The following is a 16,592-nucleotide window of genomic DNA, read 5'->3' as shown; positions in this document are numbered from 1 at the left end:
GCTCGATAGGCCGAATGCCGGCTGAGTTCGGCCGAGTCTCCCTGGTGTCGTTCGCGTGTGGTCCTACCCGGCTGGACCCCGGCGTTCTGGCTGCGGGGGCCGCCCTGGTGGGGGGGGGGGAGGGGGGATCTGACTCTGGTGGGGGGGGGGGGGGGGGCCCTCCACGGTGGCCAGGCCCGCGATCGGGGCCTACCGATCAGCGGGCGGGCTAATTCCTCCGTGCCGGGCCCCTGTAGAGCTCCGTCATGTTGCCCGGGGGCCGGCGCGGAGACGGAAACCCACGCGCATGCGCTGACCCGCGCCGGCCATGTTGGCGCCCCCATCGGCAGCTGGGGCTGCGTGAAGCGCTCCAGTGTCGTGCTGGCCCACTGTGCAGCGCAGGACGCTCTGCTCCTAGTGTTTACGACGGCGTAAACACGTAGCCCCATTATCGGAGAATCCCGCCCAAATTCTCCTCATCTCCCCTGAAGTCTGTGTCCTCCGATGACTTATTCTCCTGCCAATGGGGAGAGTTTCTCTTTATTTACTCATCATTTTTTCCACTTTGAATTCCACTACTAAATCTCCTCCTTGATCTTCTCTGCTCGAAGGAGAACAATCCCAACATCTCCCTCTAACTGAAACCCCTCGTCCCTGTGGGACCACCCGAGCCAATCTCTGCTACACCCCTTTCTCAAAGGCATTGACATCTTTGTTAAAGTGTGGTGCCCAGAATTGGACTCAATACTCCACCGGGGCTCCACCAGGGAATTATAAAGATTCAGCATAACCCCGTGCTTTTTGAACGTTGGCCGCGATTCTCCGGAAAGATTTCAAAGTGTGGTAGAGAGCGGGAATTGTGGCAAGCTTCCCGGTACTTAGCTCAACGAAGCCAGCAACACTATGTAGTGATGTGCATCACTGTATATACACAAGGGGTTAATGTAAATACACTACAACTAAGTAACCACTAGAGGGAACACTAGAGCTATCATGACATGTAGACATAGAACCAACGGGTCATTAGAACAGGACACAACCAATGGGTAATCAGGACACCCAGAGGTGGCAGTACCACAAGGGGGCACTGCACAACCCATATAAAAGGACAGGGCACACAGGCTCTGCCTCTTTCCACAGACAGACATCTAGAGAGTTAGACAGGGTTGATCAGCAGCATCACACCCCAGCATGTGGCTTAGAACAAGCTGGTACAGTTAGACTGAGTTAATAGAGAGGTAGATTGGCAGGGAGTCGAACTCATTTGAGAACAGTGTCATTAATTCAATAAACACGTTGAACTAATTTCATAGTCTGGAGCATCCTTTCATAGAGACTACAACAAGGAAGCAGCCTGTGTGATCCGAAGCAGCAGAACACAACACACTATTCAACAGTTAATTGGTCCACTTAACAAGGCTCACCGCTGATTCACCAGCACCGCGTTCACCAGCCCCCCGCTAACCAGGTCGAGCAGCACTTGAGCTGCATTTGCTCAGCCAACCCCAGCCACTCAGAGTAATAGCGCCGAAGGAGACCAGTCCCAAGATTCGGGGATGCTGACCTGGGAAGGCTCCTGGACGTGGTGGAGGCCAGGAGAGATGTCCTGTTCCCCCGAGCGTCCCGGAGGGTGAGCTGCAAGGCAGCCAGGGATGATGTGGCGGTAATGAGCTCAGGCAGTTTGACCAGGAGTTTTGGCCTAGTGCTGGGAGAAGGTCAACGACCTACACCGCGTAGCACCAATGAGTAGACACCAATGCCCCCCACCCTCCTCCCTTCCAATTCCCGAGACCTCTCCACCCCGCCTCGTGGGGGCGTCCTTCCCCCTCCCCTCTTCAACCCCAACAACCCCTCCTTCACCACTCCCCCCCCCCCCCCCCCCCCAACCACTGTGAACCATGCGTGTGACTAACGATGTCCTCTCTGTGTGTCCTCAGGAAAAGCTCTCCCACAATTGGCGGGAAAGGGCCCAGACTGACGGTGGGGTGCCGGACATCAGAATCCTCACCTTCTTCGAGGAGCAGGCACTGGAGGTGATTGGCCGAGGACAGGGCGGTCACCAATCCGGAGGCTGGCGGACGCCGCAAAGGCAAGGAACCACCGGGCCCCCCGCGGAGGACCTGTCAGACGTGAGTAGTGATTGCCTTACTGACCGACCCATCCCGCCGGCCCATCCCGGGCGACCCATCCCGCCGGCCCATCCCGCCGGCCCATCCCGCCGGCCCATCCCGCCGGCCCATCCCGCCGGCCCATCCCGGGCGGCCCATCCCGGGAGGCCCATCCCCTGACTCTGAGGAGAAAATCACGGAGGAGAGCTCCGAGGATGCAACTGTTATTGTCGCGGCACAGCTGTCATCTCCATCCTCCACCAGCGCAGATACACCCACCTCGGAGAGAAATGTTAGTGGACAGGCATCTGGGGCTTAATCTGGTGAGCACCACACAGCTGCTGATGCACATCTCTTGGAGGCAGGAACCCCAGGCCAGACAGCTGTTGGGTTGGCTGTATCCCTGGACCCAGCTGGGACCCAGCTTGACCCTGAGCCTCTGGAAGTGGGTTACCCGCAGCTGATGGAGATCTTCGGGAGCGGCCGGGACATTCAGAGAGAGATGGCAGCGTCACTCCAGCCCCTAGTTGCCACACTCCGGCGCCTGTTCGGGTACACAGACGGAGAATTCAGGATGTCCAATTCACCTAACAGCACGTCTTTCGGGACTTGTGGGAGGAAACCGGAGCACCTGGAGGAAACCCACGCTTGGGCGCTTGGAGGAGTCCCAGAGGCTGCGGGCGCAGGAGACGGTGCCGGCCAACACTGCTCGGGTGGCGACCGCAGTGAAGAGCCTGGTGCACGACATCGGCACTGTGAGTGTACTAGACGTTGCGCAGTTGGTGACGGCCATGGCTGAGGGTCTCGACAGAATGTCCGCCTCGTTGGGGGAATGTCACCCAGTACCTGGCTGACCTTGATGAGGTTGTGGGGGACAATAATAAAGATTATTATAAACTCCTCTAAATACAGATAGAGGTGGTCACAGATGAACTTTCACTGTTTCGTCAGTAAGAGCAACAACAGGAGTTACTTGCTAAATTATGGGAATCCCAGGGAGTGTGAAGGAATGTTACCGTTGACATTGTCATGCCTATTAAAGCCATACCACTTATTTAAAATAATCTTAATTAGTGTCACAAGTAGGCTTACATTAACACTGCAATGAAGTTACTGTGAAAAGCCCCTAGTCGCCACATTCCGGCACCTGTTCGGGTACACAGAGGGGGAATTCAGAATGTCCAATTCACCTAACAGCACGTCTTTCGGGACTTGTGGGAGGAAACCGGAGCACCCGGAGGAAACCCACGCAGACACGGGAAGAATGTACAGACTCCACACAGACAGTGACCCAAGGCAGGATAGGAACCTAGGATCCAGGCACTGTGAAGCAACAGTGCTAACCACTGTGCTACCATGCTGTCTTGGATTAAACATACAGAAAAAACACCTCCTTTTTGCGCAACCATTATGAAGCGTCTGTCGCCTTCTACCGCAGTGCGGGCTGACCCCCGGACCTCTTGCCCATCTCTCCAGGCATCACCCCCCTCCCACTCCCCACCCCCGCCCCGTAGCAGCCACCCTCCGGCCATGGACATGGCCCCGGAGCTGTGTCCCATCCCCTGGGTGTTCCGATGTTGCGGATGTGGTGTTGTCTCCTGCAGTGTTCAGGCACGGTATCCATGCATCAAGGTGTGATTGGGATGCTCGGCAATGACGCCCACATGTTACATGGCCCACCCACCCACGGGAATCCACTTGGCATCTGCGAAGTGCTCATTTAACCACGATTGCCAATCCTCTATCAGCAATAGCCTTCAGCTGCACGGCCAGAGGCCTCAGCAGCCAATGGGGGTTCTGGGTGGTCGTCGGGGCAGACGGGCCGGAACAAGGGTTGCCCCCGGAATGGGAACACACGATCCAGGGTTGGCATGGTGGTGCCGTGAGCATTTTCCCCCGTCCCCCAGTGCCCCCCCCCCCTCCCCATGGAGACCCACCCCTACGGGGGGGGTCCCCCACCCCCCAAGGTGTCCCCCCCAACCTGGCACTGCGCCCCGGGGTCTTTGCCTGTGAGCAAAGATGGCTGCTCACCTCTTGGACCCCCACAGAAGCCCTTCCGCCAGGTTCATGTTTTTCAAAAGGGGTACTAATCGGCACCAGCGTGAACACTTGCTGGGGAGGCCGCTGGATCACGGGAGGCCATTGGATATGGGGTGGCTCTCATTAATTGTGTGTAAATGGGACTTAAGTGGTGATAATTGGTTTCTCGCCATGCTATAGCGAGATCCAATTTCGACAATGGGAGCGGGCCGGTTGCATCACAGACTGTTTGGCGTCCGCTGTGGATCTCATTTTTTGCCTCACCCGCTATTCGATACGTTGAGCGAGAGGGAAATGAGGCCGGAGAATCGCGCCTTTTGTCTGTGTTTATAAAGGCAAGGAACACTTACAGAATCAGAGACCTTTACAGTACGGAAGGAGGCATTTGGCCCATTCTCTCAGCACCGGCTCCCAAAAGAGCTACCTAGCCAGTCCCATTCCCCAGCCCTATCTCCGTAGCCCTCTAAATTCACTTTCAAATATATATCCCGCTTTCCTTTGAAACCACCGATGGAATCCACCTCCACCGCTCTCCCAGGCAGCGCATTCCAAACCCCAATAACTCTCTGAGTCAGGACATTTCTCCTCACTCCTAGTCCCCTTGCTGACCATCTTAAAATTGTGACCCCTAGTCCTGACTGACCAACTAGTGGAAACAGAATATCCTTCTTTACCCTGTCAAAATTGTCTATAATTTGAACACTCAATGAGGCCGCCTCTTAATCTTCTCTGTTCTGAGGAGAACGAGTCCAATTTCTCCGATCTTTCCTTGTATCTAAAATTCCTCATTCCGGGTATCATTCTAGTAAATCACAGGGCTCATCGCTGGCTTTGAAAGCAGACCAAGGCAAGCCAGCAGCACGGTTCGATTCCCGTAACAGCCTCCCCGAACAGGCGCCGGAATGTGGCGACTAGGGGCTTTTCACAGTAACTTCATTTGAAGCCTACTCGTGACAATAAGCGATTTTCATTTTTTTTCATTTTTTCAAATCTCGTCCGCACTCGCCCCAGGGCTTTAACATCCTTGCTTAAGTAAGGTGCCCAGAACTGAACACAACATTCCAAATATGGTCTGGCCAATCATTTGCAGAGGTGCAGCATCACTTCCTTGCCTGGATGGCGTATGAACACACAGACATATGAAATGGGAGCAGGAGAGAATGTTCCGTTGCCATTCTGTAAGACCATGGCAGATCTGATTGTAACCTCACATTCCCACCTTCCCCGTTTGCCCTTGAATCCCTTGTTAGTCAATCATCAGTCTACAAGCAGTGCTGCCACCTTATAGACTTGTCCACAGATCTGCTCGGTCTGTTCCTGCAGCCCATCGAAAATGATACCATTTAGTTTACATTGCCTCTCCCCAGCCTTGCTGTCAAAATGAATCGCTTTGCACGCCGCTGTGCTCAATTCCATCTGCCAGGTATCTGTTCATTTCACCGACTTGTCCATCTCCTCCCAAAGCCTGCTCCAGCCCTCCTCACTGACCAGCTCCTTATACAGTGCCACCAATGGCAGAGATCATCGACCTGCCCCATGTCTAGCTGCATCATCTGTCCTTCACATTTCTGTCCATTTGCCTGCGTCAGCTCTCTCCAGAAGCATCAATCTTACCCTTCCCAGCTCCTTTCCTTAGCTGTGCTTCCATTTCCCTTAAGTGGAGTCTTTCCCTAGTCCGTTAAAGGTTTACATAATTCCCACCAGAGGCTTCAGCACTCTCTGCCATCTCTCGACTATCTAGTTAGCTATTTATTCCCCAGGGGCGTGAATCAGCAGCGGTCCCAAAATACCTTGCGGATAAGGAGCAAGGCTTCAAATGGATATTGCTGGGTGAAGCTACGAACAAAGCTACTCAAATAATGCTGCCTTTCCAAACGAGAAAGCCCAATAAAATCATTCAAAAGGCAATCTTTCTCCATCTGTCTTTTTTCACACATTCCACACGAGCTTCTTCCCGACCCTGTTTTATTCGAACCTTTCGACCGTACCCTTTCATTCCTTCTTCCCACATGTGTTTATCTACTTTCCTCTTCGCCGCATCAATACGATTCTCCTCAACTACCTCCGGTGGTGGCGACTTCCACATTCTCGTCGCTTTCTGGGTAAAATAGTTTCTCCTGGGCTCCAGGTTCATTAGCTACATTTGTGACTCCCACTCAGATGGAAATGTCTTCCCTACCTCCACCCCTTCGTAATCCCTTCGTAATTTGAAGTCTTTGCGCTCAAGTCTCCTCTTTTCTGGGGGAAAAGAGCTTCCAGCCGTTCAGTCTTTCCTGGTCTGGCCTACACGAGACTCCAGACCCGCAGCAATGTGGTTGATGGTTAATGTGTCTCTGAAATGGCCCAGCGAGCCCCTAGGTTCAAGGGCAATTAGGGATGAGATGGGCAACAAATGCTGCCCTTGTCGGCGACGTCCACATCTCAGGGCGGCACGGTAGCACAGTGGTTAGCGCTGTTGCTTCACAGAGCCAGGGACCCGGGTTCGATTCCCGGCTTGGGTCACTGTCTGTACGGAGTCTGCACGCTCTCCCCGTGTCTGCGTGGGTTTCCTCCGGGTGCTCCGCTTTCCTCCCACAAGTCCCGAAAGGCTGAATTGGACATTCTGAATTCTCCCTCTGTGTACCCGAACAGGTGCTGCAATGTGGCAACTAGGGGCTTTTCACAGTAACTTCATTGCAGTGTTAACGTAAGCCTTGTGACAATAAAGATTATTTTTTAAATGTAAAAAATAAATTGATGGAATGGGAGTGGGATGTCAGTTCTAGTATCACTCTTTGTTACGATCCCCTGGGCTAGTGCACGGTCAATTCCAGTCCCACTTGGCCCAGAGTCACAACACAACATACCCAAATATGCAGCAAATACAACTGGTTAACTATTATCCAACTCCTAACTCCCCATCTTAACTTGCCCTCACCCTCTACTCACACACACACAAATGGAAAAATAATCTTTGCTTCAGAGGTAGGTTTTTCAGCACACCTTTCTTTACAGCAAACTTGCAGGTTAAAGTCTCTGTTTGCAGCCATTACCGGTCTTCTCTGTAGATTCATTCATTCAGGTTCTCTGGTATGCACCTGCCTCCGTTCTGCCAGAATCAAGACTGAAACTCGTTGGGACCCTGAAAATCATTCCACTGGGATAGGAGCCAATCACCACCTTTTACCAGGCAGAGCACAGCCGTTTGGACCAATTCATTGGCCACCAGCCAATCAATTGAACCGTGTCCCCAGCACCATCTCTCTCACTGCAGCTCTTTTCAAACCAGCCCAGACTAGCAAAATGTTCTCCTCTGTAACGACTGGAAACTTCTGCTTGAATTAAAGATGCAGGCTGCTTGCCTTAAAGACACATGTCCATTAATCATCCATGGATCAAAAAATGTAAATCTTTTTTGCACTTCTTCTTGTCCTTTTTATAATATGAAGATCCAAACTATTTTTAGTGCACTAAATGTGGTTGAGCCAAGACTCTGAACAAGTTTAACATAACTATCCTGATTGTCAATACTATTCCTCTAGCAATGAACCCCCAATATCATATATTGATTTTCATCACCTCGTAATTGATTTTTTAATGATTTGTGACTGGCTCCCCTGAGACATCATTGATTGCTCCTCTATCCCATTTATTTCTTTTCTTTACTTTAGAGTACCCAATAATTTTTTTCCAATTAAGGGGCCATTTTTAGCGTGGCAAATCCACCGACCCTGCACATCTTTTTGAGTTGTGGGGGTGAGACTCATGTAGGCACGGGGAGAATGTGGCAACTCCAGACAGACAGTGACCCGGGGCCGGGGTCGAACCCGGGTCCTCGGTGCCATGAGGCAACAGTGCCAACCACTGCACCACCGTGCCGCCCCTCTATCACGTGCAGACCCTTATTTTCCAAGGATTATGCAGCATTCTTATTCGTCTTCCAAAAATGCACCTCTTCGCACTTGTCAATATTGCTCTTTAATTGCCAATCCCAATCCCATTCCGTAAATTTATTTTTCACGGGATGTGGGCAGCTCTGGCAAAGTCGGCATTTGTTGCCCATCCCTAATTGCCCTTGGATCGAGTGTCTCGCTCGGTCATTCCAGAGGGGGCAGTTAAGAGTCACCCACATTGCGGTGGACCTGGAGTCACAAGTAGGCCAGACCGGGTAAGGACGGCAGATTTCCTTCCCTCAGGTACACGAGTGAACCAGATGGGTTTTGATGACCATCGATTCATAGTCACCATTAGGTCAGACTAGCTTTTCAAGCGAATTTAAATTCCACCAGCTGTCGTGGTGGGTTTTGAACGTGTGTCCCTGGAACATTAGCCTGTTATGAACCTAGTGACATTTGCACGACATTGCCGTCTCCCCCAACACCTGTGGTTATTTTGTCACAGTCCTCAGTCTGACTTGTAACCTCCCAATTTGGATTCTTCCTTAACTGGGTCTCCGTATCCTGTCTGATTTGATTTGATTTTGTTGATTTGGATTTTGTTTATTGTCACGTGTACCGAGGTACAGTGAAAAGTATTTTTCTGCAAGCAGCTCAACAGATCATTCAGTGCATGAAAAGAAAAGGACATAAAAGAAAATACATAATAGGGCAACACAAGGTTTACAATGTAACTACGTGCAGTGGGAGTCTCCCTTCTGGGGGACGAAGTCCCCACACCGGCGGGAGAACTGGTGCCAACCACTCCGGCGACAACAGCCCCCGAAAGTGCGGAACCGCCGGTGTGGCTTTGCGCATGCGCAGACCGGCCTACGTATTTTGGCGCATGCATGCGGGCTTCTCTTCTCCGCGCGGCCATGGAGGAACCCTACAGGGGCCGGCGCGGAAGAAAGGAGTGCCCCCATGGAACAAGCTCGGCCGCAGATTGGTGAGCCACGATCGTGGGCCAGGCCACCATGGGGCCCCCCCCCAAGGACCGCCCCCTCCGACTTACCTGCCAGGTCCCGTGTGGGACCATGCGTAACCCACGCCAACAGGACTGGCCAAAAATGGACGGCCGCTCGGCGGGGGATCCACTGCCAATGGCTCCTGACTGTCATGGCGTGAATCCCACCCCGTCCAAAAAACGGTGTTGTAGAATACGGCAGCCAGCCTCAGGGCGGCGGGTTGGGATTTGCCCTGCCCCCCCTGGGGATTCTCCGACCCAGCAGGGGAGTCAGAGAATTCCGCCCGTGGACACTGGCATCGGATGAAGCATACAGGGGTGTAGTGTTAATGAGGTCAGTCCATAAGAGGGTAATTTAGGAGTCTGGTGACAGTGGGGAAGAAGCTGTTTTTGAGTCTGTTCGTGCGTGTTCTCAGACTTCTGTATCTCCTGCCCGATGGAAGAAGTTGGAAGAGTGAGTAAGCCGGGTGGGAGGGATCTTTGATTATGCTGCCCGCTTTCCCCAGACAGCGGGAGGTGTAGATGGAGTCAATGGATCGGAGGCAGGTTCGTGTGATGGACTGGGCTGTGTTTACAACTCTCTGAAATTTCTTGCTGTCCTGGGCTGAGCAGTTGCCATACCAGGCTGTGATGCAGCCAGATAGGATGCTTTCTATGATGCATCTGTAGAAGTTGTTAAGAGTTAATGCCGAATTTCCTTAGTTTCCTGAGGAAGTATAGGCGCTGTTGTGCTTTCTTGGTGATAGCGTCGACGTGAGTGGACCAGGACAGATTTTTGGAGATGTGCACCCCTAGGAATTTGAAACTGCTAACCATCTCCACCTCGGCCCCGTTGATGCTGACAGGGGTGTGTACAGTACTTTGCTTCCTGAAGTCAATGACCAGCTCTTTAGTTTTGCTGGCATTTAGGGATAGAATGTTGTCGCTGCACCACTCCACTAGGTTCTCTATCTCCCTCCTGTAATCTGATTCATCGTTATTCGAGATTAACAAAACGTCTACGCTTAAAGAAACATGTGCTTGTCTTCAGAAAGTTCATCTCAATGGTGCCCAGTAAATTATTCAACAATGATAATGTTTGTAGTCCAGCGCCTATCCAATAACAGAAGTTAAGATGCCCCAAAGACTTTCCATCTCTTCAGCAAACCCACCCAGAATTCACTTGGAACAAGATGCCTGAACGAAACATATTTTTTTGGAACAGACCGACCTGGCCAAATCTTTTGGAGGGAGCTCCCAGTCTGAATTGGATGTGGTTTGAATGCTTATTCCAGGAGCTGGACTCCAGGAAGGGTTTATATTCTGTTTTCTTGGGTAACAATTCATGAGGGCAAAATATTTGCATTTTGTAATATCGCACGACCGGAAAGACATCGGCAATAAAAACATCAATAACTCGTTTTGACATGGTACACTTGATGGAGGGAAAAGTCCTAAGGATTTTCAGTTTGGAAAAGCAAATTTAGAATAATAAATGGCCCATGTCCTTACAGAGACTAACTGCCAGGACCCAGACATGGTCTAAAATAAAGGTAGGCTTGGCCATTCACAATGCACAAGGCTGGACAAGCAGAGAGAAAGGTGTTAGCTGCTCAATTCATGGCATCAGCCACATGTAACAATGCATTATATTGTACACAGGTAGGTAGGTTCATAGCGTAAGAATAGAAGCTAGTCTCCCTTAAGAGAATTTGGGCCAAGGACAATTGCTCATCATTTATTACAATGCTGTTACTGGTGAATCTCCGTTTTTTTCATGGCATGTGGTCTTCGCTGGCTCGGCCAACATTTATTGCCCATCCCTAATTGCCCTTGAGAAGGTGGTGGTGAGTTGCCTTCTTGAACTGCTGCAGTCCACGTGGTGTAGGCACATCCACTGTGCTGTTAGGGTGGGAGTTCCAGGATTTTGACCCAGCGACAGTGAAGGAACGGCCGATATATTTCCAAGTCAGGGTGGTGTGTGACTTGGAGGGGAACCTCCAGGTGGTGGGGTTCCCAAGTATCTGCTGCTCTTGTCCTTCTAGATGGTAGAGGTCGTGGGTTTGGAAGGTGCTGCCAAGGACCCTTGGTGAGTTGCTGCAGTGCATCTTGTAGATGGTACACATGGCTGCTATTGTCATAGCATTTCTACAGTGCAGAAGAAGACCATTCAGCCCATTGGGTCTGCACCGATCCTCTGAAAGGGCACACCACCCAGGCTATCCCCCCACCCTACCCCCGAAACCCCAAACCCCCCGAACCTGCACATTTTAGGACACTAAGGGGCAATTTACCATGGCCAATCCACCTAATCTGCTGCACATCTTTGGACTGTGGGAGGAAACCAGAGCAAAGACCAAAGAATGATGAAAAAGTACAGCACAGGAACAGGCCCTTCGGCCCTCCAAGCCTGCGCTGACCATGCTGCCCATCTAAACTAAAATCTTCTACACTTCCAGGGTCCGTATCCCTCTATTCCCATCCTATTCATGTATTTGTCAAGATGCCCCTTAAATGTTACTATCGTCCCTGCTTCCACCACCTCCTCCGGCAGCGAGTTCCAGGCACTCACTACCCTCTGTGTAAAAACCCTCCCTCGCACATCTCCTTTAAACCTTGCCCCTCGCACCTTAAACCTATGCCCCCTAGTAATTGACCCCTCCACCCTGGGAAAAAGCCTCTGACGATCCACTCTGTCTATGCCCCTCATAATTTTGTAGACCTCTCTCAGGTCGCCCCTCAACCTCCGTCGTTTCAGTGCGAACAAACCAAGTTTATTCAACCGCTCCTCATAGCTAATGCCCTCCATACCAGGCAACATCCTGGTAAATCTCTTCTTCACCCTCTCTAAAGGCTCCACATCCTTCTGGTAGTGTGGCGACCAGAATTGAACACTATACTCCAAGTGTGACCTAACTAAGGTTCTGTACAGCTGCAACATGACTTGCCAATTTTTACATTCAATGCCCCGGCCAATGAAGGCAAGCATGCCGTATGCCTTCTTGACTATCTTCTCCACCTGTGTTGCCCCTTTCAGTGACCTGTGGACCTGTACACCTAGATCTCTCTGACTGTCAATATTCTTGAGGGTTCTACCATTCACTGTATATTCCCTACCTGCATTAGACCTTCCAAAATGCATTACCTCACATTTGTCCGGATTAAACTCCATCTGCCATCTCTCCGCCCAAGTCTCCAAACGATCTAAATCCTGCTGTATCCTCTGACAGCCCTCATCGCTATCCGCAATTCCACCAATCTTTGTGTCGTCCGCAAACTTACTAATCAGACCAGTTACATTTTCCTCCAAATCATTTATATATACTACGAACAGCAAAGGTCCCAATTCATATTTGTTTTCCAATTAAGGGGCAATTTAGTGTGTCCAATCCACCTACCCAGCATATCTTTTGGATTGTGGGGGCGAAACCCACACGGAGAATGTACAAACTCCATATGGACAGTGACCCAGTGCTGGGATTGAACCTGGGACCTCGGCGCCGTGAGACTGCATTGCTAACCACTGCACCACCATGCTGCAGTATAAGGCATATTAGGATTGTGTGGTAAAACACTGTTGTACCTATATTAGGTGATGTATGGTAGGACCCTGTACTACAGGCACAGCGGTAGTCCCTGCCTGCTGGCTCCACCCAGTAGGCGGAGTATAAATATGTGTGTCCTCTGTGCAGCAGCCATTTCGCCAGCTGCTGTGGGAGGCCACACATCTTAGAGCAATAAAGCCTCAGTTGTATGCAACTCTCGTCTTTGTGCAATTGATCGTGCATCAATTTATTACTCTAAGATTTTCAGAAGATGGACCTCCGTATCAAGCTGGATCGCCTGCAGCTGGATCTGCAATCAAGCGACATCAAAAAGGACGTTCAGCACTGGCTAGCTTGTTTCGAGGCGTACATCAACTCGGCACCAGGCCCCATCTCGGAGGCTCAGAAAATACAGATACTGTACTCGAGGTTGAGCTCCAACGTCTTTTCTCTGATCCAGGATGCGCCAAACTACGACGAAGCCATGGCGCTACTTAAAGAAAATTACGCCCAGAAGACTTTTCGCCAGGCACGTACTCGCCACTCGCTGTCAGCTCCCTGGTGAGTCCATAGAAGACTTCTGGCGGGGCCTAATCCCACTAGTCCGGGACTGTGACTGTCAGGCCGTTACGGCCACGGAACATTCTACCCTCCTTATGCGGGACGCTTTTGTTACGGGGATTGGGTCGGACCTCATACACTAGCGACTTTTAGAAGGGGTCACGCCCGATCTCGCAGAGACAAAGAAGCTAGCGCTCTCTATGACAGTCGCCTTGCGCAATATTCAGCCCGACACCCCCAGCCACGCGGCCCACCCCTCCTACGCATCGTGGACCCCACAGACGGCTGCCCCAGTGGGGGCCTTACCCAGCCAATACGCCTGCGCCACGCGCCAGCCAGCGAACCCCGGGGGACCCGATGTTATTTTTGCGGCCAACAAAAACACCCCCGTCAACACTGTCCGGCCCGCGCTGCCCTATGTAAGGCTTGTGGTAAAAAAGGGCACTTTGCCGCAGTGTGCCAGGCCCTCGCATTCACCACTATCGCCCCCACCCCTCTCGCTTACGCACAATGGGCGCCGCCATCTTCACCCCCTCAGACCAAGCACGGCCAGTGGGCGCTGCCATCTTCCCCTCCGCGGAACACGTGTGGCCCATGGGCGCCACCATCTTGGTCAACCCCCGTCACGTGCGGCCCATGGGCACCACCATTGTTCCAGGACCCGTGCCCCCGGCACCCCATCATCCGACACCAGCGATGACTCGCCTCGGTGGCCATCGACCAGTCTCGCCCGCACAACCTGCCCACCGCATCGACCAGCATTAAAATCGATGGACACGTGACATCTTGCCTACAGGACTCCGGGAGAACCGAAATCTTCATCCACCCGGATACGGTAAGGCGCTGTTCCCTTGCGGTACACCCCGCCAATCAGAATCTCCCTGGCCTCCGGATCCCATTCCGTGGCGATCCGGGGGTTCTGAATAGTCACAATCACGGTCCAGGGCGTATAATTCAGCGGCTTCCGCTTCTATGTCCTCCCTAACCTCTGCGCTGCCCTGCTACTCGGCCTGGACTTCCAATGTAACCTCCAGAGCCTAACACTGAAATTCGGCAGGCCCCTACCACCCCTTACTGTGTGCGGCCTCGCGACCCTAAAGGTCGATCCACCTTCCCTTTTCGCAAATCTAACCCCGGATTGCACACCCGTCGCCACCAGGAGCAGACGGTACATCACCCAGGACAGGACCTACATCAGGCCCGAGGTCCAGCGGCTGCTTTGGGAAGGCATCATTGAGGCCAGCAACAGCCCCTGGAGAGCCCAAGTGGTAGCAGTTAAAACTGGGGAGAAACACAGAGTGGTTGTGGACTACAGCCAGACCATCAATCGGCACATGCAGCTTGACGCGTACGTGGCGGTGCCTGCAGATCGTGGGGAGGACAAAACGGCGGCACCCACGGGCCGCATGTGTTCCGCGGAGGGGAAGATGGCGGGGCCCACTGGCCGCGCGTGGTCTGAGGGGGAGAAGATGGCGGGGCCCACTGGCCGCGCGTGGTCTGAGGGGGAGAAGATGGCGGCGCCCACTGGCCGCACGTGGTCCGGGGGGGGGGGGGTGAAGATGGCGGCGCCCATTGTGTGTAAGCGAGGGGCGTAGGGGTGATAGCGGCGACTGTGCGAGACTGGCACCCTGTAGCGATGAGCTGCGTCAGTTCCTGCTCATCAGGGACATCGCTTCCAACAGGACGATGAGCTATAACCCCCGGGGAAACGGACAGGTAGAGAGGGAGAACGGGATGGTCTGGAGGGCCGTCCAACTGGCCATATGGTCCAGGAACCTCCTGGCCTCCCGCTGGCAGGAGGTCCTCCCTGATGCGCTCCACTCCATTCAGTCACTACTGTGCACCGCCACGAACAGCACACCACATGAACGTCTCTTTGCCTTCCCCAGGAAGTCCACATCCGGGTTGTCGCTCCCGACTGGCTCGCAGCTCCAGGACCGGTCCTGCTCCGTAGGCACGTCCGACTCCACAAGGCGGACCCGTTGGTGGAGAGGGTGCAGTTGCTCCATGCCAACCCCCAGTATGCCTACGTGGCGTACCCCGACGGCCGCCAGGATACTGTCTCCCTCAGGGACCTGGCACCAGCAGGTTCCACACATACACACCCGTCCGGCCCGACGCCACCCTCCCCACCCCGGTGCACCCAGCAGCAACCCCCCCAGGACCATCCATCCTGCCCACGCCCGAGGATGAAGAGGATTTCGGCACGCTCCCGGAGTCACCGAAGATCAGACCAGCATCGGCATCGCCGCTACCACTGCATCGCTCCCAGCGGCACATCAAGGCCCTGGACCGGTTAAACCTATAACTGGTTCACTGAACTTCAAAAGAAATTTTTTTTTGCAAATTCTGTACATTTAAATTCAAATCTTACTGTATATGGTTCTCCGCCCACCCCCGCCGGATTCAATTTTAACAGGGGGTGAATGTGGTAAACCACATATATTAGGTGATGTATGGTAAGACCCTGTACTACAGGTACAGTGGTAGTCCCTGCCTACTGGCTCCACCCAGTAGGCGGTGTATAAATATGTGTGTCCTCCGTGCAGCAGCCATTTCACCAGCTGCTGTGGGAGGCCACAAATCTTAGAGCAATAAAGCCTCAGTTGTATCCAACTCTCGTCTTTGTCCAATTGATCGTGCATCAGTTTGTTCAAATAGAAACCTCTCAGGACTGAATCTGACGAGACGTTTATCATTGCCAGGGCAGCACGGTGGCCTAGTGGTTAGCACAACCGCCTCACGGCGCTGAGGTCCCAGGTTCGATCCCGGCTCTGGGTCACTGTCCGTGTGGAGTTTGCACATTCTCCCCGTGTCTGCGTGGGTTTTGCCCCCACAACCCAAAAATGTGCAGAGTAGGTGGATTAGCCATGCTCAATTGCCCCTTAATTGGAAAAAATAATTGGGTAATCTAAAATTTATTAAAAAAAAAATAATTGTCAGACGAACAATTCTTTGCTGTAACTGCAAACAAAGGGATATATTCACTGACAGAGCTACATGTGGAGACCGGGAGGAAGGAATGATGAGGACAATCTGCCTGGAGAGGTAGGGGCTGGGTTTATGGATATAAATCCAACCCTATCTGTGCATTTTAGCCTAAAAGGGTCATCATTCCTCTTCCTTTCAGTGGAGTAAGCAACTGTTATTTTCAGCATCCGCTACAAGGATTAATCAGCGGGATTCTCCGTTTTCCGACGGCGATATAGTATTCAGCGATCGGGCGGGGAATTCCTTCCGCTGCCCAAATCGAGGACGGCGCCGGTTCGATGCAGGTTTTCTATTCTCCGCTCCCGACGAAATGGTGTCATCGCGTTGTGCGCCGCTAGCCGCTGGAACAGCGCTGGCGCGTCAGCTGAAGGCCCCGCCCTGATGCTCCGCCCCCGATGGGCCGAGTTCCCGATTGCGCGGTTGACGTGTGGTCTGAGCGGTGGGAACCCGGGCGTTGTGGCTGCGGACTGTGTACAGTGCCGGGAGCCATGCTGCTGTCCAGGGGGGC

The sequence above is a fragment of the Scyliorhinus canicula genome, chromosome 10 (genome assembly GCF_902713615.1).
Source record: "Scyliorhinus canicula chromosome 10, sScyCan1.1, whole genome shotgun sequence".
Taxonomy (NCBI): domain Eukaryota; kingdom Metazoa; phylum Chordata; class Chondrichthyes; order Carcharhiniformes; family Scyliorhinidae; genus Scyliorhinus; species Scyliorhinus canicula.
The sequence above is the reverse complement of the archived record's forward strand: the minus strand, read 5'-3'. Positions refer to the sequence as shown.